General features: G+C 40.7%; 1 long non-coding RNA gene across 2 annotated transcripts in view; it reads right to left on the bottom strand.

The window, feature by feature from the left end:
- Positions 1–13,561, bottom strand: part of LOC136792156 (uncharacterized) — a 480,451-nt gene extending 466,890 nt beyond the window's left edge. For both annotated transcript variants that reach the window (XR_010835542.1, XR_010835543.1), the window contains exon 1: positions 13,507–13,561. This is a non-coding gene — a long non-coding RNA (uncharacterized lncRNA). The remainder of the gene's footprint in view (positions 1–13,506) is intronic.
- Between the last annotated feature and the right edge of the window lie 10,555 nt (positions 13,562–24,116).

Below are 24,116 nucleotides of genomic sequence, written 5' to 3'. Positions count from 1 at the left end.
AAGGACTGATTTCTGTATCTTATCATATCCAGTATGACCGCATTAATGTTTCCTTGCAAATATGTACCCTAATGGATGAAAAATCAGAGAAATGAAGACCCCAACATGTAAGAAGCTACTTAAAATTCCCAATATTAAAAGACAGTTGTAAGACATGCAGATGGCTAACAAGCACATGAAAAGATGCTCAACATATCTAATTACTAGAGATATGCAAATCAAAATGGGTTTTTCCCCCATTATTCTAAGATAAGTGAGAAAATTAATTCAATGCTGTCAAACCTTCTCTAACGTCTTTTTTTAAAGACATGTTGATCAATAGTTACTTAAAGGTAGAGCTTTTTTTTTTTTTTTTTTTGCGGTACGCGGGCCTCTCACTGTTGTGGCCTCTCCCGTTGCGGAGCACAGGCTCCGGATGCGCAGGCCCAGCGGCCATGGCTCACGGGCCCAGCCGCTCTATGGCATGTGGGATCTTCCTGGACCGGGGCACGAACCCGTGTCCCCTGTATCGGCAGGAGGACTCTCAACCACTGCGCCACCAGGGAAGCCCTAAAGGTAGGGCTTTTAATAGCCAAAACCTCTTCCAGAAACTTAGATTCTTTGTAAGCAACTCATCATACCCTTTCTTTTAAAGATGTCTAAGGAAGTGACTCAACTGAACGCTTGTGAAATAACCACAGATGGTTAAGAAAAAAGATGATGAATGGCCTAGACTTGCAGAGCCATATAAATGAATCGTTCCTAACAAAAGGTGTTTTCAGAAAAATTCAGCAAACTATCTTAAAAAGTGGATTCTATGGTTTTATGACCCTCACTCTGATTTGAACTAACTTCAACAGAAGAGTAGAGGGACCTCTGTAATTCAATAAAGCTGTGAGGATTCTGATCTTTATCAATGTATATCTGACACCTAAAATAGTTTTATTTTAGTATCGCTCTGTGAACAAGCTTTCATATGCCAGTAAAGACAGTTTATAAGCTAATTAAATTCAGTTATATTGAAAAACTTTTTCTCCCTGGATTTTCACTGCATTTGATTTTAACATATTACAAATTCTTTAATATTGATTATATTTCTAATGGAAGTATCGATCCCACCACATAGATGTCATTATTTTTCTCCAGTTGAAAAGTGTAAAATCTCAGAGCTACATGTCACCTAACACCTAATGTATATGTGGATGAGAATACAGTATCTCTTGCTAGAAAGCTATTTATGTGTATGGGAGGGGGTAGGGTGGGGCTTAAAAACAAAATAATCCTTTAATACAGTATTAGTATGCTTTTTTTTTTTTTTCTATTTCACTTCTACCTGTATTCTGCTACCTGAATGACTTGTGAAAGGGCCCAGTTATATCATTCCAGAAGAACTGACTGCTGGAGAGTGGGGAAGAAAAGGGCATAGAAGCCCAAGAGTTAAGAAGCAGAAAAAAAAAACCAATTTTTTTAAAAAGTCAGGAAAGTTAGACAATTCTGGATGAAATACACAGAAAAGCTGAATGTTGCATGCAATCTGGAGATGAGCACATGGGCAGCCAGTGGGATGAGTAGGAACAATCGCACTGGAGAGATTTTATTTGAAGGCAGGATGCTGGGGTAATATGCAAAAACATAAAGAAGAATCTGGTTCCTTCGAAATAGGCACTCCTAAACCTTGATGAAAGAAATAGTATTGACCAACCCAGATTCTGGAGGCTCGCTTTTTGCGTTCAAACCCAGCTGCAATTATCTCAAGAAAGTTACTTAAGTCTCCACATGTAAAATGGGAATAATGAGAGGATCTAACCCATAGGATTGTTATAAGGAATAAAGGAGTAACTTTTATAAGTGTTTAAAGCAGTCCCTTGCAAATATATGATGCCATAAAATTTTATTAAACAATAAAATGAAATAAAAGAAAAAAGATTTATGAGATGTGTATGTAAATAGGGATCATCAATTAATTTCATGTGACTCAGTCACATGAATACCTCTTAGAACATTCTATCAGCCATATGCCTTCCTCTGGCCCTGATTTTAATTTAGTGTGGGAGTCCAAAAGATTGAAGGTCACAATCTTTTGAATCCTGCAGACTTTGGCTGTCCATGCCAACAGCGGGGTCACAGCTGAGCCTAACCTCCAACCCTTCAAGGAAGCAACCGGAATAGTTGAGCAGGAAATGTGATTAAATTAAGGTCCTGCCAGTAATTCCACATGCTTATTTTCAGAATGGTTTAATTAAAGTTTCTGACATGAAGAGAGCTATTTCTGTTCATCTATTCAGAGCTGGTTATGGAGGGGAAAAAACTGAAATAGGCTGTTTCAGTCAATTTGTAACAATATAGTTGTACAATTAAGCTGGAAGCATACAAAGAAAGTTAGTCTATATAATTTCTCCTCTTATAGAGGTATTCATTAGAGAACAAATTGAGGTCTCAGATAGGATAATGTTCAGGCAAACCAGTCAGAGGAGAACATAGTAGTTTCTAAATGTTCAGCGTGGACTCAATGCCCAAAATTCTAATTGTGTCCCAATTTTATTAGTAATTCATTCTAAAAAGCTACAGAATGGTCAAAATGAACTAATTAATGTACTATTATTAGCTACTTATTGCTGATATTATGCTTAATATTCCTATAGATTATAAACATATATGCATTATTATTTGTGTGTGTGTGTGTGTGCGTGCGTGTGTGGTACATGGGTCTCTCACTGTTGTGGCTTCTCGTGTTGCAGAGCACAGGCTCCAGACGCACAGGCTCAGCGGTCATGGCTCACGGGCCCAGCCACTCCGCAGCATGTGGGATCTTCCCGGACCAGGGCACGAACCCATGTCCCCTGCATCGGCAGGTGGATTCTCAACCACTGCGCCACCAGGGAAGCCCTATGCATAATTTTTTAGTAACTAAAATGACAGAAACTAAATAATTATCTGCAAAGGATTTGGATGCTCTAGTCATTGTTATATCCATATTGGGAAATGAGTATCATATGTTAAGAAAATGTCTAGGAGCCATTCAAGCTTTCTGAAAGGAACTGAAAAAAGCATGGATGTAAGTTCTAAATAGTTTTTCTCTCCAGCCTGAAAGAATCCCTCCAGCCTGAAAGAATCTCATCAGGTCACAGAGCTCATTCATCTCTTCCCTTAGCGTGAAGCCAGAGATGGTTACAGAACTATTTATTCAGTCTGCAATGCACCAGCTCCATTTGTCAGCTGGCCTGGCCAGGTGAATGATGGCAGCCCTTCTTGGTCACCTAGAGGGTAGCAGCTGCTCTGAGTTCTGAAGAGGCCCAAAGAGGGGAGCAGCAGCCTCACATCGTGTGCCAGAAAGCTGCATCCTCCCACCCACATGGACGTGTGTGCAGCCTCTGCACACCTGGGCCTGGGCTTTGGGTACCATCCATTATGCCAGTGATCACACAAGTCTCCAGCTTTCTGGGGAGATAAGGTGAGGAATGCTTAATTGCACTGCAAAATAACTTTTGCAGGAACAGATGTAACCTTTCACATTCTGGTGACTTTGGGAGGGGTGGGAAGAGAAAAGTAGAGGGAGGAGAAAGGATTGAAAAAGAGAAGGAAGAGAAGGATGCGGGAGTGAAGATACAAAACCTACTAGACTTCTGTCTCACTTTTCATCTGTCTCTATCACACAAGTGGTGCCTGGAGAATAAAGGAATGGCCTGGGGTAGGGATGTGGTTGTTATTTCAACAAATGTGCTTTACTACATTTAGTCACAGAATGAAAACAGCATATACTTTTATTCAGAGCTTTACTGAAATGTAACTGACATTCCATAAAATGCACAACTTGATGAGTTTTGATATATGTACACATCATGAAACAATCACCACAATCAAGATAACGAACATATCCACCACTGCCAAAAGTGTCCTCAGGCCCTCTTGTGCTCCCCTCCCTCCCTCCCTCTCTGCCACCTTTCAGGCAAACATGATCTGCTTTCAGTCACTAGAGACTAATTTGCATTTTCTAGGATTTTTATATAAGTAGAATTGTATGGACTCTTTGTCTGACTTTGAGGGTAGCATATACTTTTCGTATTTTCAATTTACTTAATTTTAAAAAATTCTACTGTGGTAAAAACACTTAAAAATTCATTACATGTGATCCTTATCAAATTACCCATGACATTTTTCACAGAACTAGAGCAAATAATCTTAAAATTTATATGGAACTATAAAAGACCTAGAACTGTCAAAGCAATCCTAAGGAAAAAGAGCAAAGCAAGAGGCATAACCCTCCCAGACTTCAGACAACAGTACAAAGCTACAGTATTCAAAACAGCATGGAATTGGCACAAAAACAGGCATACAAATCAATGGAACAGCATAGAGAGCACAGAAATAAACCAACACACCTATGGACAATTAATCTTCAACAAAGGAAGCAAGAATATACAATGGGAAAAAGACAGTCTCTTCAGCAAGTGGTATTGGGAGAGTTGGACAGCTGTATGTAAATCAATGAAGTTAGAACACATCCTCTCACCATACACAAATATAAACTCAAAATGGCTTAAAGACCTAAATATAAGGCATGACACCATAAAACTCCTAGAAGAGAACATAGGCAAAACATTCTCTGACATAAGTCATACCAATGTTTTCTTAGGTCTGTCTCCCAAGGCAATAGAAATAAAAGCAAAAATGAATAAATGGGACCTAATCAAACTTACAAGATTTTGCACAGCAAAGGAAACGAAAAACAAAATGAAAAGACAACCTATGGACTGGGAGAAAATATTCACAAATGATGCAACACACAAGAGTTTAACTTTCAAAACAGACAAACAGCTCATACAATTCAATTTTAAAAAAAAAAGCCCAATCGAAAAATGGGCAAAAGACCTAAATAGACATTTCTCAAAAAAAGACATACAGATGGCCAATGGGCACATGAAAAGATGCTCATCATTGCTAATTATCAGAGAAATACAAATCAAAACTACTATGAGGTACCACCTCACACTGGTAAGAATGGCCGTCATTAAAAAGTCTACAAGGAACTTCCCGGGTGGTGCAGTGGTTAAGAATCTGCCTGCCAATGCAGGGGACACGGGTTCAAGCCCTGGTCCAGGAAGATCCCACGTGCCGCAGAGCAGCTAAGCCTGTGCACCACAACTACTGAGCCTGTGTGCCACAACTACTGAAGTCCGCATGCCTAGAGCCCATGCTCTGCAACAAAAGAAGACACTGCAATGAAAAGCCCACGCACCACAATGAAGAGTAGCTCCCGCTAGCCGCAACTAGAGAAAGCCCATGCCCAGCAACGAAAACCCAACGCAGCCAATAAATTAATTAATTTTTTTAAAAAATAACAAATCCTGGAGAGGGTGTGGAGAAAAGGGAACCCTCCTACACTGTTGGTAGAAATGTAAATTGGTGTAGTCACTATGGAAAACAGTATGGAGGTTCCTCAAAAAACTAAAAATAGAGTTGCATATGATCCAGCAATCCCACTCCTGGGCATACATCCAAACAAAACTATAATTCAAAAAGATACATGCACCTCTGTGTTCATAGCAGCACTATTTACAATAGCCAAGATGTGGAAACCACCTAAATGTCCATGGACAGATGAATGGATAAAGAAGATTTGTTGTGTGTGTATATATATATGTATATATATACATATATATATACATACACAATGGACTATTACTCAGCCATTAAAAAAGAATGAAATAATGCCATGTGCAGCAACATGGAGGATCTAGAGATTATTATACTAAGCAAAGGAAGTCAGAAGGAAAAAGACAAATACCATATGATATCACTTATATGTGGAATCTAAAATACGAAACAGAAATACACTCACAGACAGAGAACAGACTTGTGGTTGCCAAGGGAGGGAGAAGGATTGGGGGTTTAGGATTGGCAGATGCTAACTATTATAACATAGGATGGATAAACAACAAAGTCCTACTGTATAGCACATAGAACTATATTCAATATCCTGTGATAAACCATAATGGAAAAGAATATGATACATATAACTGAGTCACTTTGCCATACAGCAGAAATTAACACAACATTGTAAATCAACTATACTTCAATAAAATTTTTTAAAATTCATTAAGAGGGTAGATCTCATGATAAATGCATAATAAAATATTGTTGACTATAGGTACAATGTTGTACAGCAGATTTCTAGAACATAGTCATCTTGCTTAACTGAAACTTCATGCTCATTGATTAGTAACTGCCCATTTCCTCCTCCCCCAGCCCTTGGCAATCAACATTTCACTATTTGATTCTATGAATTTGACTATTTTAGATACCTCATATAAGTGGAATTATTTATTTGTCTTTCTGTGACTGGCTTATTTCACTCAGCATACATCCTCAGATTTATCCATGTTGTCACATATTGCAAAACCTTCTTTTTTAAGGCCAAATATTTTTCTATTATTTTCTTTATCCATTCACCTGTCAATGGACATTAAGGTTGTTTTTCACATCTTGGCCCTTGTGAATAGTGTTGCAATGAATGTGGGAGGGCTAATATCTCTTTGAGATCCTGATTTCAGTCTTTTTGGATAAACGCCCGGAAGTAAGATTGCTGGATCATATGTTAGTTCTATTTTTAATTTTTTGATGTGCCTCCATACTGTTTTCCATAGTAGTTGCACCATTTTGCACTCCCATCAAAGTGCCCAAAGATTCTAATTTCTCCACATCCTCTCCAATACTTGTATTTTATTTCTTTGATAATAGCTGACAGGTATGAGATGGTATCTCACTGTTGTTTTGATTTGTAAGTTCCTGAGGATTAGTGACCTTGAGCATTGTTTCATAAACATGTTGACTATTCGTATGTCTTCTTTGGAGAAATGTCTATCCAAGCCCTCAGACCATTTTTTAATCTGGTTAGCAGGGGATTTTTTTTCCATTGAGTTGTAGGACTTTCTCACACATACTCTTTTGCCTCATCTCACTCCATCTTTCTCTTCATTTTTCTTTAACTTTAAACAGTTTTTAATTCTAACACTTAGCAGCCAATGCAAAAGTATTTTTAACCCATTCACACAAACCAGAACTTTACACAGACTGTGTATTTTATAATTGGTCTGATGTCCTGATATGACAAATATAAATGTATTACCCCTCCCAGACTATTTGAAACTCCCTTCCTCACACAGGAATCATAGTGGTCCCTGGTCACAACAGCAGAGTATGTTATCACAGGAGATAAATAACAGAGGATGTACTTTTGATGCTGGAGATCACATATTTAGCACACCTACCTGAGTTCATCTTGGAAAAATTTTAAACATTGTGCCTGTCATTTTACCACTACAACTTCATTCCTTTGAACCTTAAAGAGTCATTTACTAAAAATGCACATAGATTTTGAGATCACTCTGCCTTAGTCTATTTGGGATGTTTTAACAGAATACCAGACTACGTGGCTTTTAAACAATAGAAATCTATTTCTCACCGTTTTGGAAGCTGGGAAGTCTGAAGATCATGGTGCTGGCAGATTTGCCATCTGGTGAGAGCCCACTTCCTGGTTTATAGATGGCTATTTTCTCACTGTGTCCTCAGACGGCTAGATCTCTCTCATGTCTCTTTTATAAAGGCACTAAGCTCATTCATGAGGGTTATACCCTTATGACCTCATCACCTCCCTAATACCCCACCTCCTAATACCATCACATTAGGGATTAGATTTCAACATACGAATTTTACGGGGACACAAACAGTCTGTAACAACTCTGTCTTGAACTTTGCAGTCAATCAGTTAAACTGGGATGAGACAATCATGAAAATACCTGGGAAAGGAGCACAAGTGAAAGATAAAGAGATTCTGTTAAAAGAAGTTAGAGATCTATTGCCTACCCTGGTTCCAGAGCTGCTCTAGCAGCCATCTTTGAAGCTCTAGTGCTAGTGTTCAGACCTGCTCATTGGGAATGCCACCCAGCTGGACAGCCTGGGAGACCAGGCCTGCACCCTGATGGCCACACCAAAAGTCTCTGAACATCAGAAAATCCATTGGAGCAAACAGCTCTTCCCCAGCAATGAGGTTGCTTCTCTGGAACCAATTATAACTTCAGAGAAGGAAAGTAACCCAACTCTAAAGAAAAAATTTATCACGAAACCTAAACATATGAGTCACAACAAGTATCTGACACAGTTCTGCAGACACAGATTCTTGCCACCACCAAACCAGTAAACTGAAAATGGTCGTTTGACAGTTAGAAGAAAAATCATTATATAGCAAAATGCTCCCATTCCCAAAGAGGAATATCCAGGCCCAAATAAAGTGCATGAAGGAAAAGTCAATTTACAAAGCACAGAGAGAGGAGATATGAGAGACAGGCTTACAATCCTGAAAATGAGAGCAACAGTGTGGCCTTGGGGGGAGTTATGTCACATTTCAGGACGTGCTTCCCCTTCTGTGGAGCAAGAAAGTCAGGCTAGAAGGCCCCTCCTCCCTTTCCAGGTCCAGTACTCAGCAAGGCACAGGGAGAGGAAAGAAATAGGACAATAGGACCAATAAGATTCAGACTGACCAGATATATATTTGTGGCTTAAAAACAAAACAAAATGCACACACACACACACACACACACACACACACACACACACACACACACACACACACACACACACACAAAAGCCAAAATCACACCTCAAGACCTATACCGGTTAGAATGGGCATCCATACCGGTTAGAATGGGCATCATCAGAAAATCTACAAACAGCAAATGCTGGAGACAGGGTGGAGAAAAGGGAACCCTCTTGCACTGTTGGTGGGAATGTTAATTGATACAGCCACTATGGAGAACAGTATGGAGGTTGCTTAAAGAACATGACCCAGCAATCCCACTACTGAGGATATACCCTGAGAAAACCATAATTCAAAAAGAGTCATGTACCAAAATGTTCACTGCAGCTCTATTTACAATAGCGAGGACATGAAAGCAACCTAAGTGTCCATCAACAGATGAATGTATAAAGAAGATGTGGCACATATATACAATGGAATATTACTCAGCCATAAAAAGAAATGAAACTGAGTTATTTGTAATGAGGTGGATAGACCTGGAGTCTGTCATACAGAGTGAAGTAAGTCAGAAGGATAAAAACAAATACTGTATGCTAACACATATATATGGACTCTAAGAAAAAAAAATGTCATGAAGAGACTAGGGGTAGGACAGGAATAAAACACAGACCTACTAGAGCATGGACCTGAGGATATGGGGAGCGGGAAGGGTTAAGCTGTGATGAAGTGAGAGAGTGGCATGGACATATATACACTACCAAATGTAGGGTGGATAGCTAGTGGGAAGCAGCCACATAGCACAGGGAGATCAGCTCGGTGCTTTGTGACCACCTAGAGGGGTGAGATAGGGAGGGTGGGAGGGAGGGAGACGCAAGAGGGAAGAGATATGGGAACATATGTATAACTGATTCACTTTGTTGTAAAGCAGAAACTAACACACCATTGTAAAACAGTTATACTCCAATAAAGATGTTAAAAAAAACACACACACAAAATGCACACACACACACACAAACGAAAATTACACCTCAAGACCTACTCTAGCTCAAAGGTAGAGGACAGCCAGATTGAAAGCACAAATGGGACAGTGACCCAAAAAAGTCACAGACAAGCCATTCTGGATCTGGGCGCCAGATTCTGAGCCATCCACCAAGAAATTTAAGAAGATGGCTCCAAGAGCCAAATAGCTTTTAAACTAGCACCTCCACTTCAAACGGCAAAATAATTCCATCTGACCATTCCCTTTGTAGTCAGGGGTTATAGCTATAAACCCGCTAACACCCTGTCCTTGCTAGCATTTACACTGCAAGGTCACTGGCCTGTGAAATACATCCTGTAGTATAGGTGAAAACAAGGCAAACTAAAGGGGTCATTGTGTGGGTCCAAGACACAAGGTCAGATCCCAGGTCACACTCTCTCCCTGACACTCTGCCACTTCCTGCTCGCAGTTGAAGACAGTAATGTTTCATGGTTTGGTTTCTCTGCTCTTATTCTTAATGTTTTAAAGAATTAATGGACTCTCCTTAGAAGGTTCTCAAATGAAAAAATAAGCATTGCTAAAACCTGTAAAGAAATGGTTCTCAAACTCCAGCATGTATCAAAACCACCTAGAGGGCTTTTTAAAGCACAGATTACTGGACCCCACCTCCAGAGTTTCTAATGCAGTAGGACTGGGGTAGAGCCCAAGAATTTTAGTATTGATGCTGCTGGTCTGCATCAATAGATGCAGAATTTAGAGCAAATAACTGCTCTAAATAATTTTCTTTTCTTGGCTTGGATCAGTTAAAATTCTTGAACAACCAATCATAATAATAGTTGACATTTAATGAAGGCTTACTATGTGCTGGACACAAAGTGCTAAGTGATTTACTCACAGGGATCACGTTATTTACTCCTCATACCAACCCTTGAGGTATTGTTTATTATTCCTATCTCACAAGTAAGGAAACTGAAGTTTAAGGCAATTATGAAGAAAATAGCAGAGGAGAATGCCAAGTGCCATGGTGTTCTCTGGGGAATCTGAGGTAGTGAGTAGGATACTGAACGTGTTTGTATTTAGGATCTGAAAATTGCAACCGAGCAAATGGAAAATGAAAGAGACAAGGGAAAAATAGCAGTCCCTGTGAAAAATGCCTGGGTTTTAACAGGAAATGAGCCAACAGATTCAACACTAAAAGCCATCACAATCTCTAGCTGCATTCCCAGTACCTAGGACAGAGGTCCCAAAGGTTCAGATAGGTGGTGGTGGGATTGTCATTGCTGCTGTTATTGCTAGAGTCAATAATATTATCATAATTAGACATCTGGTCATCTCCAGACGATACTACTTCCCTTGAAGATCTCTTAAGTTTGTTTTGGTTTTTTTAATTTCTTTTTTTCTCACACTCCATGTACTTTGGAACCTAGAGTACATGTATTAGATTAAGTAATGCTAGGGACTTAACACAATAGAAATTTCTTTCTTGCTCAGGTAAAGTCCAACCTAGTGACTAAAAGCAGCAAATATTCAGGCCCCCAGGATCTTTCCATGTAGTTTCTCATCATCCCCCAGGGTCTGAGAGTCCTCCAGGATCCTCTGCATCCATCAAGCAGACAAGGAAGAGAATGGAGCACTGCACATAGAAGGTTCCTATGGGACAGGCTTGGAAGCGCCGAGCATACTTCCATCCTCATTCTATGGACCAGAACTGTATCACTTGACCACACTTAATTACAGGGAAGGCTAAGAAATATAGTTTGTATGCACTAATGAGATTGGTGCATATCTAGGCAGTGTTTTGCCACAGTATTTGCTGCCAGACCGTTTGTCATCTTTCTTCCCTTACTCCAAAATACTTCAAGTCCTTAGCTTCAGACTTTCTCACAACCCTACAGACGTCTCAGGAACTCCCCTTCATTTACCAATGGATTTAGCACCTAGTTTACTGTCTTTCTCTCTACTTCTGTATCATTCCTGATGCTTTCAATAACTCTATGGATGAGCCATTCAACATCCTGGCCTCTCTGTTTCTTGACCTCCTCACCTCTGTAAGTTATTTTTTCCTATTTCACCTCTACCTGCCTCCCCCCACCAATCCCATAATATATAATAGTGGGAATTCACTTCCAAGAATTTCCAGTTCATGCCCGCTTACCACCATCTCCTATCCTTCCAGTGCACTCCTATTATTACCCCCATTTCAAGACTGCTTGACTTCACCAAAAACACCAAGCTACTGACCCCAACAGTGTTCACCACTCTCACCCCCTTACCTCCTCACTCTTTGGGTTACCCAGCTTAACGTCTAAATAATCACTCCTTTAAAAACACCATTAATTCCCTTACCCTCATCCATTATACCCCATTAATGATCATCACCTTCTAAACCTCCAAACTGGCTAACCTGTACCAGCTGCTTCTCCCATGCTTGCTCCCAATCAGCTAAACATGTTCTTCACAAATATTCCAGTTCTTCTCCTAGGAAAACGGTTTAATTGCGTTTCCACGACCCCTTAAAGTTAGGCTAGGCTAGGGGGTAGCAAACTACAGCCCATATAAGCCAAATTCAGCTCAATGCCTGTTTATGTAAGTAAAGATTTTTTTTTGAAGCATAGCCGCACTCACTGGTCAACAAAGTTTCTGTGGCTACTTTAGTGTTACAACAGCAGAGTTGAGTAGCTGTGATAGGGACCGTTATGTCCCACAAAGCATAAAATATTTACTGTCTGGCCCTTTACAGAAAAGCACTTACCAACTCCTTGTTTAGACTCTCATGTTCCACGTCACCCGAGTTTTAATGGCCATAAAAAGTGCCATGCATTTTGAAAGATCTTTTTTTTATTAAAGGGTGATAATTTTTTATATTTTTTCTTTATTTAATTTTTATTGGAATATAGCTGATTTACAATGCTGTGTTAATTTCTGCTGTACAACAAAGTGAATCAGTTATACATATACATATATCCACTCTTTTTCTAGATTCTATTCCCATACAGTTCATTACAGAGTATTGAGTAGTGTTCCCTGTGCTATACAGTAGGTTAAAGGGTGGTGATTTTTAAATGCTTGAATTCAAGCTATACTATTCAATTGTCTATAAAAGTAATTGATAGAGCCCTGATGCCACAATATAACATGACTGTACATGTTCACATATGCAAATTTAACTTACATTTTTTTTGAGTACTTCAAATCATCATCCCATTGGATCTTAGAATAGTCCTATAATGAGGGTGAAGCAGGTATTACTGGCTCAATTTTAATGATAAGAGGAGAAGCAAACTGAGGCATGGAGATTAAATGACAACCCACCAGATAACTGCACCTGGGCTGAGATGCCAACTCCAGAGTCTGGCTCCTTGCCTACAAGTGCTATCTCATTCAATGCTGCTGCCTCTTGCAGAGAGAAGGCGCCTGCCCTTGTGGAAACACTGGGTCCTCTGTCCTCATCGTCATTCCTATTACAGAGCTCTATATCCAGAAAACGCTGGCCTCCCCCAGCCAGAGGCCAGCATGCTAACTCCTGGCACACTGCTCAGGGCCTGAGGTAAATGCCTACTCAAAACGTCAGACAGCACCACACCCAGGCTCAGCATCGTTTCCTTCATGGGAAGGTAAAATGTAATTGTCAAGGAAAAAAAGCACCACCTTCTCTGAATAAAAACCCTGCCAACTACAAAAGTGAGGGGTAAACTGTTTTGTCACTTTCCCTAGCTTCCTGAGTCCTCATCACACTTCCACATATACATCTTCCTCCAAAGTGGAATAAACGCTGAACTTCTGGCGTATATATGGTGCACCTAGAACAACATCAACTTAAGAATTCTAATTGCTTTGAAAGTGAGCAATAGAACTGGGATTATGTGATTAAGTTTAACACATAAATCTTAAATTGAGAGACAAAAAAAAAAAAAAATGACCCTGCATGACTTCCATGGAAGGTCTCTTAGCCACAGCTAAATCTGGCTTCAGAGCCAGCCAGCCAGCCTCACCAAACACACACTATGGCTCCTACCTTCTAAAACGAACAGTGCTCACGGTTCTTCCCGTCCACGATGCACAGGGATTCATCCAGCCATGTGTGCTGCTCTGCATCTTTCAGCTCACTGATACCAATCCAGTGTGCATGCACATTGCATGCATTTGAGACACTCCAGGAAGAGTCTCTGCCTGTATAAATCAATGAACAGATGATTCTTAACCCCATGTCACTTTCCCATTATGACAAATGCACAATTTGAGCACAGCTCCCCACAAACCAGATCTCCCAGCCTGCCTCCCAGCCTTTGTCCCTGTACCTCTTCTTCCTCAAACCCCAATCCTTTCATCACTAACACCAACCTGCCCCTCAGGATGTCATAGAGGAAAGTGCTGGGCTAGATCAACCCTCCAATGTGTTCCTAAAACAACTGGGAGAGGAACTAAATACTCATTTCTTAGGACAACTTCCTATTGCAAATTGGAATAGATGTGCAGTAAACCCTGACTCTAAACCAAAGTCAAATGAGCTAACTATATGAACATTTACCTCAATTACTTCTCTTATCTGCGTCCTTCCATCCATCTTATCTAGGAGTCTAAGCTCTTGAAAGCAGGAACTATGTCTTACGTTTTGTAGTATCTCTAGCCCTAGCACAAGCCCTAACATTTAAGAAACTATTAATTTAAACTATTAAACTATTTAACTATTATTTAAACTATTTTTAATAAAGTTTAATTAATATTGTTAAATTGCAGAGGGTTTGGAGTTTGTACTGTCTTTGGAGTCGCAGCTGAAGGTCACATGCTGTATGACCTAAATGCAGTACTAGACAACGTCGATTCAACTTTGATGGATCATCCTGGCCAAAAGTCCAACTTGCAATAATACTTTTATCCTATCTTAAAGGCTACTAGCAGCAGCAAACATGTTTAAAATGTTCCATGAAAAATGTGTTGACAGCTTTTTAGTACTTTTTTCAGTGTGTGATTTTTTTTTTGAATACAGGACATAGCTGAAAATAGAGCACTTTTTATACTACAGAGCTGGATTTTCAGTCACCTAGACTGGCTGTCCTGTCATCCTATCAGGCAATTCTAATTGTTGTTCTCATGTCAAATCTAAGAGGACAGAGTCATCACAAGCTTGACAGTGCCCAACCCAGGTCACAAGGCAGCTCACAGGCTAGTCTGAACATGGAAATGAGAATTCCAGTAGGTTTCCGTACTGAAAGGCACTCTATTTCTGAGATGTTCTTTATAGATTGCATTGCTGTCCTTGAAGAAGTGGATTTTTCCAAAAGCACCACTAGCAGTGCTGAGCTACATGAAAAACCTAAGGTGTCAGCTTCAGTAATACAGATCTTATAAATGTGCACATCTTATAAATGAACATTATGATTCAAGCCACAGATTAAACATTAATAACAATGCATAAATAAATCCCAGAGAACACACTAGCTAGACTGCCTCTTATAAAAGACACACATTTATATTTTCCATGTATTCATTTTTTTAATAAGATTCCAAATCCCCCTAAGCACACTTTATAGTAAATTTAAAAAAAAAAAAAAGAATTACTGCACACAATTTCACATCCTTCATAAGATACAGGAGAGTATCTGTCTGATTTGTCTTTATTATGTTATTACTGGTCTGCTTTAATAATAAAGTTTCAGTCTGATCTAATTCAAAAGCTACTTTGCACCCTCTCTCTCCCTACCTTCACTCATCCCTTTAATGACTAGGAGTTAGAAAACATGATGGAAAAGGGCTCTTTGAATAATCAGGGTTACCTGTTACTTCAAGTAATTAACAGCTTCTTTAAATGAACCTGGGCATATTTAATTCTCTCAACACTCCCAGAAAACTATTGTCTAAGGCAAAAAGTCACCTGTTTTATCATTAACACTAAACATTTCTGTGATGCTGTAGGAAAGAAAAAGCTAGAATTGAATATGTTTCTGGAAATATTTTGAGTCCTTGCAAGCATATGTTACATCCATTATAGATAAAACTCCTCCTGGGTCATATCTCTGGCGATAAATGAGTGGCTTCTTGTACATAAGCACATGCATTGAAGGCCAGCTGGTACAATGTCCTCCGTGGAACTTTTAAATCAAATCTCGCACAGAACCAGGGCTCCAGAGGTGGTGATCTTATTTCTTCTCAAAGAAGAGAGGCAGCTCTGTTTCAATTATTACCTCGAACTCAGAAAACACTTGCAGAAAAATCACATAATCAAAAGGAAAAAAAAATTTAAGGTCTTTACCAATTCAATTTAAAAAAATGGAAGTAGGTAATTAAAAATTAAAAATACTCTGAAATCTTAATGTGGCAGTATAAACATGCCTCATGATACCATAGCAACATGCTCTCTTTCTTAATGAAATTGATTAATTAGCCTGTGAGCTTGCAAAATGTCAGAGTGAAAGGATTGATAATGCCTCTCTCCACAGCTAACAGCTTACCTCACCTCTTCCTTCCTGAGCTTGTCAATTAGAAACACTAGAGGTCGATCTGTGGAAGAAATTTCCAACTACAGCTCTGTTTTAAATGCATGAAGAATGTGAAGGGTTCGATAGCATGCATTCCGAATCAGCTTTGAAAACACAGAGATGAGAGTGTCTCAGATACATAAAGCTCAAACGAAGTACCACACCATTGGACTGGAGCACCGGTGCACAGACAGAATTAGGCAAGTAGTTTTGCAAATTGAACCAGCTAGAAACAAATTTATGTGTGTGTCTGCATGTATGATATAGCTATGAAGAGATCATTTCCACAATTCATACGTCAAAATTTCATGTTATAGTCATATTTCATATGTATATATAAATAGATGTAAATATATTAGCATATTTTTACATACACTATAAATTTCTAGGAGTTACTAAGCAGAGAAATAAAATGAAATGCTAGACTTTCCTGCTCCTTCAGGGTAAGGGAGGTTACATTCTTTTTTGGAAGCAGAAATAAGGACTATCTTTGCTACAAGACCAAGACTAGTCATAATAAATACACAGATTGCTGTCCACCTCTTATTTTAGTATTACTGTCCCACCTAGATAAAAAAAAAACACCTCCACACAACATCTCTCTACTGCACGGGGGCTAGAAATTTCTGCCATTAGATCAGCACTATTTGCATTTTGGTCCAGATTATTCTTTGTTGTTGGAGATATTCCTGTGCAATGTAGACGTTTAGCCCATTCCTACAATGGCTTCTACCCACTCAATGCCAGTAATATTCCCCAGTTGTGAAAACCCAAATTGTGCGCAGAGAATGCCAGATGTCCCTCGTTCAGGGAGGTGGGTAAGGGGCAAAATCCCCCTCCACTGGAAACCGCTGCATTAGGATAATCAGTGAGTAAAACAAAAAAGAATAGAGCACCATCTCTTGTGGAAATCAACACAGATCACCCAGATGAGAATAAACAGAGGCTATTTATTCAGAGCTTCCTATAGCAAGGGAGTCAGGCACCATCCCTTGTGATTGGCAGAGACTCAAAGGCAGGCAGGACAGTGGAAAGCTTTATAGAGAAAAAAGGGGAAGGCTTCAGGAGTGCTCTGGCAGGCAGTTGTTGGCGTGGGGAAGCTGGAGGCAGGGCACCTTATGTGACCGTTTTGGAAGCACATTTGGCTTTCTCTGTTGGTCCTGAGTTGGACGTGAGGGCAAAAATTAGGGAAGCTGGCAGTCATTGACCAGGTCGGTTCTTACCATAGGGCTCCCAGTACCATCACTTCCCTGGAGACATATGTATTAGTTTCCTTTTGCTGCTGTAACAAATTACCACAAACTTAGTGGCTTAAAACAACGCATCTGTATTACCTAACAGTCCTGTAAATTAGAAATCTGACTGGGATTTTAGTAGGCTGCAATCAAGGTGTTAGCAGGCCGTGTTCCCTCTGGAGACTCTAGATGAGAATCTATCTTCTTACCTTTTCCAGCTTCTAGAGGCTGCTCACATTTCTTGACTCACAGCCCCCTTCCTCCATCTTCAAAGCCCCCTTCCTCCATCTTCAAAGCCAGCAACGTTGCATCGCTTTGCCTGTTCTACAACAGTCACAACTCCCTCTGATTCTCCTCTTCTGTGTCTCTTTTACCATTTTAAGCACCCTTGTGATTATATTGGGCCCACCTGGATAATCCAGGCTACTCTCCCTATGTTCAGGTCAGCTCTTTAGCAATCTCACTCACTGATCTATTAATTAATAAGTTAATTATAAATTACTTCTATTCAAAACACTAATTCCCATTTTCTGTCCAGCATAATATATTCACGGTTCCAAGGATTAGGACATGGACATCTTCGGGGGCCACTGTTTTTCCTACCACATCATTCAGTAAGCAAAGTGCGGTCCCTGCCAGCAGCATTAGCATCACCTGGGAACTTATTAGAAATGCAAATTCTGAGGACCCGCCCCTGGTTCTACTGATGCAAAAGCTCTGTGGGTGGGTCTCGGCAACCTTTTATTTTATAGAATACTTTATTTATTTTTAATAAATTTATTTATTTTATTTATTTATTTTTGGCTGCTTTGGGTCTTCGTTGCTGTGCTTGGGCTTTCTCTAGTTGCAACGAGCAGGGGCTACTCTTTGGTGCGGTGCTCAGGCTTCTCATTGCGGTGGCTTCTCTTCCTGTGGAGCGTGGGCTCTAGGCACGTGGGCTTCAGTAGTTGTGGCTCACGGGCTCTAGAGCACAGTCTCAGTAGTTGTGGCGCACGGGCTTAGTTGCTCTGCGGCATGTGGGATCTTCCCAGACCAGGGCTCGAAGCTGTGTCCCCTGCATTGGCAGGCAGATTCTTAACCACTGCGCCACCAGGGAAGCCCTCAGCAACGTGTTTTAACAAGCTCTCCAGGTGATGTACATTCAAGTTTGAGAAACACCTATCTATACTCCACATCCTCTTCCCCACTCTAAAATTCTGTGGTCATTATGTGAGACCTTTGGGAACAATGAAATTCCTTGGAAATATGCTATTTACCAGAGTACTCTTTCCAAAATGTAAATTCTACTTACATCACTCCTCTACTAATAATCCTTAAATGCATCTCTCCCCAGTTCTCAATGGCTAAAATCCACACTCCTCAGGTTGGCTTGAGAGGTCGTTCTTCATCTCACCTCTGCACATTTCTCCACCTCCTCTCTCTCCTCTGCACTCCACCACCCTCACTAAACTTCTTGCAGATCTGGGATCTTTCATATCTTTAATGCCTCACACATCCTGTTCCCTTCCCCTGGAAAGTTCAACCTCTCCCCTAGCAAACTCTACCTCCCCCTACATAATGTCACCTCCTCCAAAAAACTGCCCTGATCTTCACAGGAAGTTAGGGGTTGCATCTTCTGTGGCCCATGGTCTCTTGCATAAACCTCTACATAGCACTTTCATGGGAATGATATTACATGTTTGTCTCTCACCCCAGACTCTGAAGTTTTCATGTGTCAGGACATGATAACCCAGAAAAAAACAGAGGGCTGGGAATATAAAAGACTCTTTGTGGATGTTTAAGTGTATAAACAAGCCATAACATTTAATGAAAACTTTCTTCCAGCCGAATACCTGGTGCTGTCCTAAAAGCAACTGTCATTATATAAATTTGTCCAGAAAAAGGTTTCCTGAAGATAGATTAATATTCAAGTGACTCTAGAAATAATCACCTTAATCTTCAATGAGAACAAATCCCTCAAGGGCAAGAAAATATTATTAAAACCCTCCTCCCACATCCCAAACTTATTTTTTTCACACCTCCTACTACCTCCCCCTGAATAATCATCTGGAACCTGATCAAAAAGGCATGAAACAAATAACTGGAGCTGGGTTAGCTTGGCAAAGGGGTTCCACGGTTTCCCTTCCTTGTATACTCCATGCAAGTGGCCCCAACCTGGCCTGGTGGTGTGGGGAAGGAAGGGGGAGAAGTTAAGTCCTCAAATTGCTATAGAAGGAACACCTATCCTATGCAGACACCAAGAATTACCCCCTAAGTAGTCCACTGCAGAGACACTGATGATTTCATAAGTTTTGTATTATAGGATAGTATAGAGAGGATAGTAGGGCAGATTACACAATGGGAAGCAGTTGGGCTGCACCCCGCAGACCTAAAAAGCCTGCAGTCGCCCAGCTTTAAGACCAAGGAAAGAGGCCAGAGTCAGCAACAGAGACATCAATGGCTTAATGGATGGGGGAGCTTACACGTCTGAAGCAAGGTCCCGGAGCAACACCTCACCGCGTGTAGCAGACGGCAGGCAGGACAGGGCAGCACTCTTTACTCCCGGGGGCAGGAGGAGGTTGGAAGTTATAAGGGAATTGACATCAGGTGGGCTCATTAGTTACCAGGGAAACCAGCAGAGGGGCACGCCCCTCACCTCACCTTTGATAAGAACAATCACCAGCTGGGGCCTGGGGCAACTTTCCAGAAAGGTCAGTCATGTGACTAGGCTTTAGGTGAAGCAGGCACTTGTCAGGCGGGGGATGTACAGAGACCAAGCAAGAGAGCAGCTATCTTGAGTGGCCTGACCACACAGAAGCAGCAGGATTTTCAGTTGGGCCTCAAAAGCAATGTTTTTCAGGTTGTGGATGGGAACTAATTAGTGGGGCATTTAACACTTTATTGAGATGGCAACCTGCAATGTTTTTCATAAAATAGAATATTTTTATAGAATAGAGTATTAAAAAATAGAATTGAAAGGCCAAAGTGCACAACACATAGAAAGGGTTAAGTATTATTTAGTGAACCTTCAGTTTCAGTGATTCACACCCATAAATGTGTATGGTTGTGATATCAAGTACTTTACTTACTGTGACTCAAAGTCAATACAGTTTGAAAAACACTGCTCAAAGGGATGTCAGAGTGATACTGGACATTTCTCATGGACAACACTTATCTCCTCAGCTGGAAGGGATTCCATCCTGAAATGATTGCGTACTTTGCATAGTATAATTGGCACTCAGCACACATGGCTTGTGAGTCAATGCAAGTTTGTGTATGTGTCCTAACTTCTCAATTGCACTCTCGACTCTCCGTGGACTGGGACAACCTTCATTCCACTTCACAGTTTCCACCCAGCCTGGCCCAGGGTCTCGCACACAAAGTAGATTTTTTAATGAATATTGGTGGGTTGGCTGAATCTTACAAACCATCAACTTTATTAAGAGACTCAGGTGAAATGTTTAGAGGGGGAAAAAAAAAAGAATTTCAAAGAAACAGAAAAAAATCAAAATATGAACCTATTAAATATTCAGCATCCATGCCTAATTGTCCAATTATGATGCTATTTTGGGCGTATACCTGACATGAAGCATTACAATAAAACCAGAAACAGGGCATGTGGCCAGGAAGACAGAGTAGGAAGACCCTTAGCTCCCCTCCCCCAACTGGCACACCCAAATTAAAACTATTTAGAGAGCAACTTTCTGTGAGAACAACCTGAAGACCAGCAGAAAAGATTTTCCACGGCTAAAGATATAAAGAAGGAACCACAACAAGATGGGTAGGAAGGGCAGAGATGTGGTATAGTCAAGACTCACATCCCTGGGAAGGTGACCCACAGATGGGAGAATAATCACAGTTGCAGAGGTTTTCCCAAGGAGCAAAGGGTCAAAGCTCCAATCAGGCTCCCAGCCCAGGGATCCTGCACTGAGAAAACAAGCCACTAGAAGGGCTTGTATGGGAGAGCCGGAGAGCTGTAGAAAACAGGGAGTCTTATCTTAAAGAACACTTGCAAGATCTCACAGGCTCCAAGTCCCAGCACAGAAGTCGTAATTTGAGAAAAGCCTGGGTCAGGTCGACTCACTCAACTGGGATCCCCCTAGGGATCTGGCAGCAGCCATTTTTTGGAGTTCATTCTACCACAAGGACACTGGTGCTGGCAAGTGCCATTTTGGAGTGCTCTCTCTAGCATACTAGCCCTGAGGGCTTACCCCCACACACACACCAGCAGGCTGGCACCAGCCCTGAGCACCCCTGAGCCCTGCAGCCAGTCACCCCAGGACCTGGACTTGCCTGCCAGTGGACAAGCAACCACCACATCAGGGCAGGGCCTGGGTGCCAACTGCGCTGGGGCCAACTCCACCTACCAGCACACCCACAGTAGGTGGCTCTGCCACAACAAAAGAGCTCACACAGCTCACATAGGGCTCACATAGGGGGCACCCCTAGAGCATATAAGCTGCTGGGCTCCTTAGGACTTCTCCTACATAAGGCCACTTCTCCAAGATTGGGAAATGTAACCAACCTACCTAATACACAGAAACAAACACAAAGAACTAGGCAAAGTGAGGAATATGTTCCAAATGAAGGAACAAGGCAGTCTCAGAAAAAATAAACTAAGTGAAGTGGAGATAAGCAATCTGTCTAATAAAGAGTTCAAGGTAATGATTATAAAGATACTCAATGAACTCAGGAGAAGAATGGATGAACAGAGTGAGAATTTTAACAAAAAGTTAGAAAATACAAAGAAGAAGAACCAGACAGAGCTAAATATGATAACTGAAATTAAAATATACTAGAAGTTATCAATAGTAGATTAAATGATACAGAGGAATGGATCCATGAACTGGAAGATAGAGTGGTGAAAAACACCCAAGCTGAACAAAAAAAAAGAAAAGATGAGAGGCAGGATGAAGATGGCAAAGTAGGAAGACCCTGAACTTACCTCCTTCCAAGAACACACCAAAACTACAACTATATATAGAGCGACTCTCTCTGAGAATGAGCTGAAGACTAGCAGAACAATTCTACAACCAAGGATATAAAGAAAACACCACACTGAGATTGCTCACATTGGGCTGTGGCTTCAGCCCCCCATCCAGCTCCTGCCCCATCCCCCACCAAAGCAGCAACCATCATCACACCTCAGAAGCAGGCACGGCTTGCACCAGGCTGTGGGTCCAGCTCCTGTGGCTCCACCCCACGCTCTGCCAAGGCAGCAACTGCCAGTATGCCCTGGGAAAAGCGGTGGCTCACACTGAGTTCTGGTTCTAGCCTTCCTAGCTCCATTATACCCCTGCCAGGGTGGCAGCCACCTGTGCATCCCAGGAGAAGCCCAGCCAATGCCAAACTCCAGCTCTAGCCCCTTCCCTCTGTCTCAAGTCCACCCCTAAAAGGCAATGCCCCAGCTCATCATGAAAAAAGCCAGCCCACATTCGCTTCAGATCCAACTCTCCCATCAAAGCCACTGGGCACACACAGACTACACAGGGACATGCCCATACAAGGACACACCTGCAAGACCAGGATAGGTAACTGTTTCACCTAATTTCAGAGATAAACAGAGAAACTAAAAAAAAAAAAAAAAAGAGAGAAGACAGAGGAATATGTTCCAAATGAAAGAACAAGATGAAACCCAAGGAAAAACTCCTAATGAAATGGAAATAAGTAATTTACCTGATAAAGAATTCAAAGCAATTGGTCATAAAAATGCTCACTGAATTCTGCAAAAGAATGAAGGAATGCAATGAGAACCGCAACAAAGAATTGGAAAATATAGAAAAGAACTACTCAGAACTGAACAATATAAAAACTGCAATGAAAAATACACTAAAAGGAATTTAACAGCAGATTAGAAACATACAATCTCCCAAGTCTGAATCAGGAAGAAATAGAAAATATGACTAGACCAGTTACCAGTAATAAAATTGAATCAGTAATTTAAAAACTCCTACCCAAAGCAATCTACAGATTCAATGGAATCCCTATCAAATTACCAATGGCATTTTTTACAGAACTAGAACAAAAACTCTTAAAATTTGTATGGAGACACAAAAGACCCCGAATGCCAAAGCAGTCTTGAGGGAAAAAAACGGAGCTGGAGGAATCAGACGCCCTGACTTCAGACTATACTACAAAGCTACAGTAATCAAGACAATATGGTACTGGCACAAAAACAGAAACATAGATCAATGGAACAAGATAGAAAGCCCAGAGGTAAACCCATGCACCTATGGTCAACTAATCTATGACAAATGAGGCAAGGATATACAATAGGGAAAAGACAGCCTCTTCAATAAGTGGAGCTGGGAAAACTGGACAGCTACATGTAAAAGAATGAAATTAGAACACTCCCTAACACCACACACAAAAGTAAACTCCAAATGGATTAGAGACCTAAATGTAAGACTGGACACTATAAAGCTCTTAGAGGAAAACATAGGAAAAACACTCTTAGACATAAATCACAGCAAGATCTTTTTTGATCCACCTCCTAGAGTAATGGAAATAAAAACAAAAATAAACAAATGGGACCTAATGAAACTTAAAAGCTTTTGCACAGCAAAGGAAACCATAAACAAGACGAAAAGACAACCCTCAGAATGGAAGAAAATATTTGCAAATGAAGCAACAGACAAAGGATTAATCTCCAAAATATATAAACAGCTCATGCAGCTCAATATTAAAAAAACAAACAACGTAATCCAAAAATGGGCAGAAGACCTAAATAGACATTTCTCCAAAGAAGACATACAGATGACCAAGAAGCACATGAAAAGCTGCTCAACATCACTATTAGAGAAATGCAAATCAAAACTACAATGAGGTATCACTTCACAGCAGTTAGAATGGGCTTCACCAAAAATCTACGAACAACAAACGCTGGAGAGGGTGTGGAGAAAAGGGAACCCTCTTGCACTGTCGGTGGGAATGTA

This window comes from Kogia breviceps, chromosome 11, assembly GCF_026419965.1.
Source record: "Kogia breviceps isolate mKogBre1 chromosome 11, mKogBre1 haplotype 1, whole genome shotgun sequence".
Taxonomy (NCBI): Eukaryota; Metazoa; Chordata; class Mammalia; order Artiodactyla; family Physeteridae; genus Kogia; species Kogia breviceps.
Note: the sequence above shows the minus strand (reverse complement) of the source record. Positions and strands in the feature narration are given on the sequence as shown.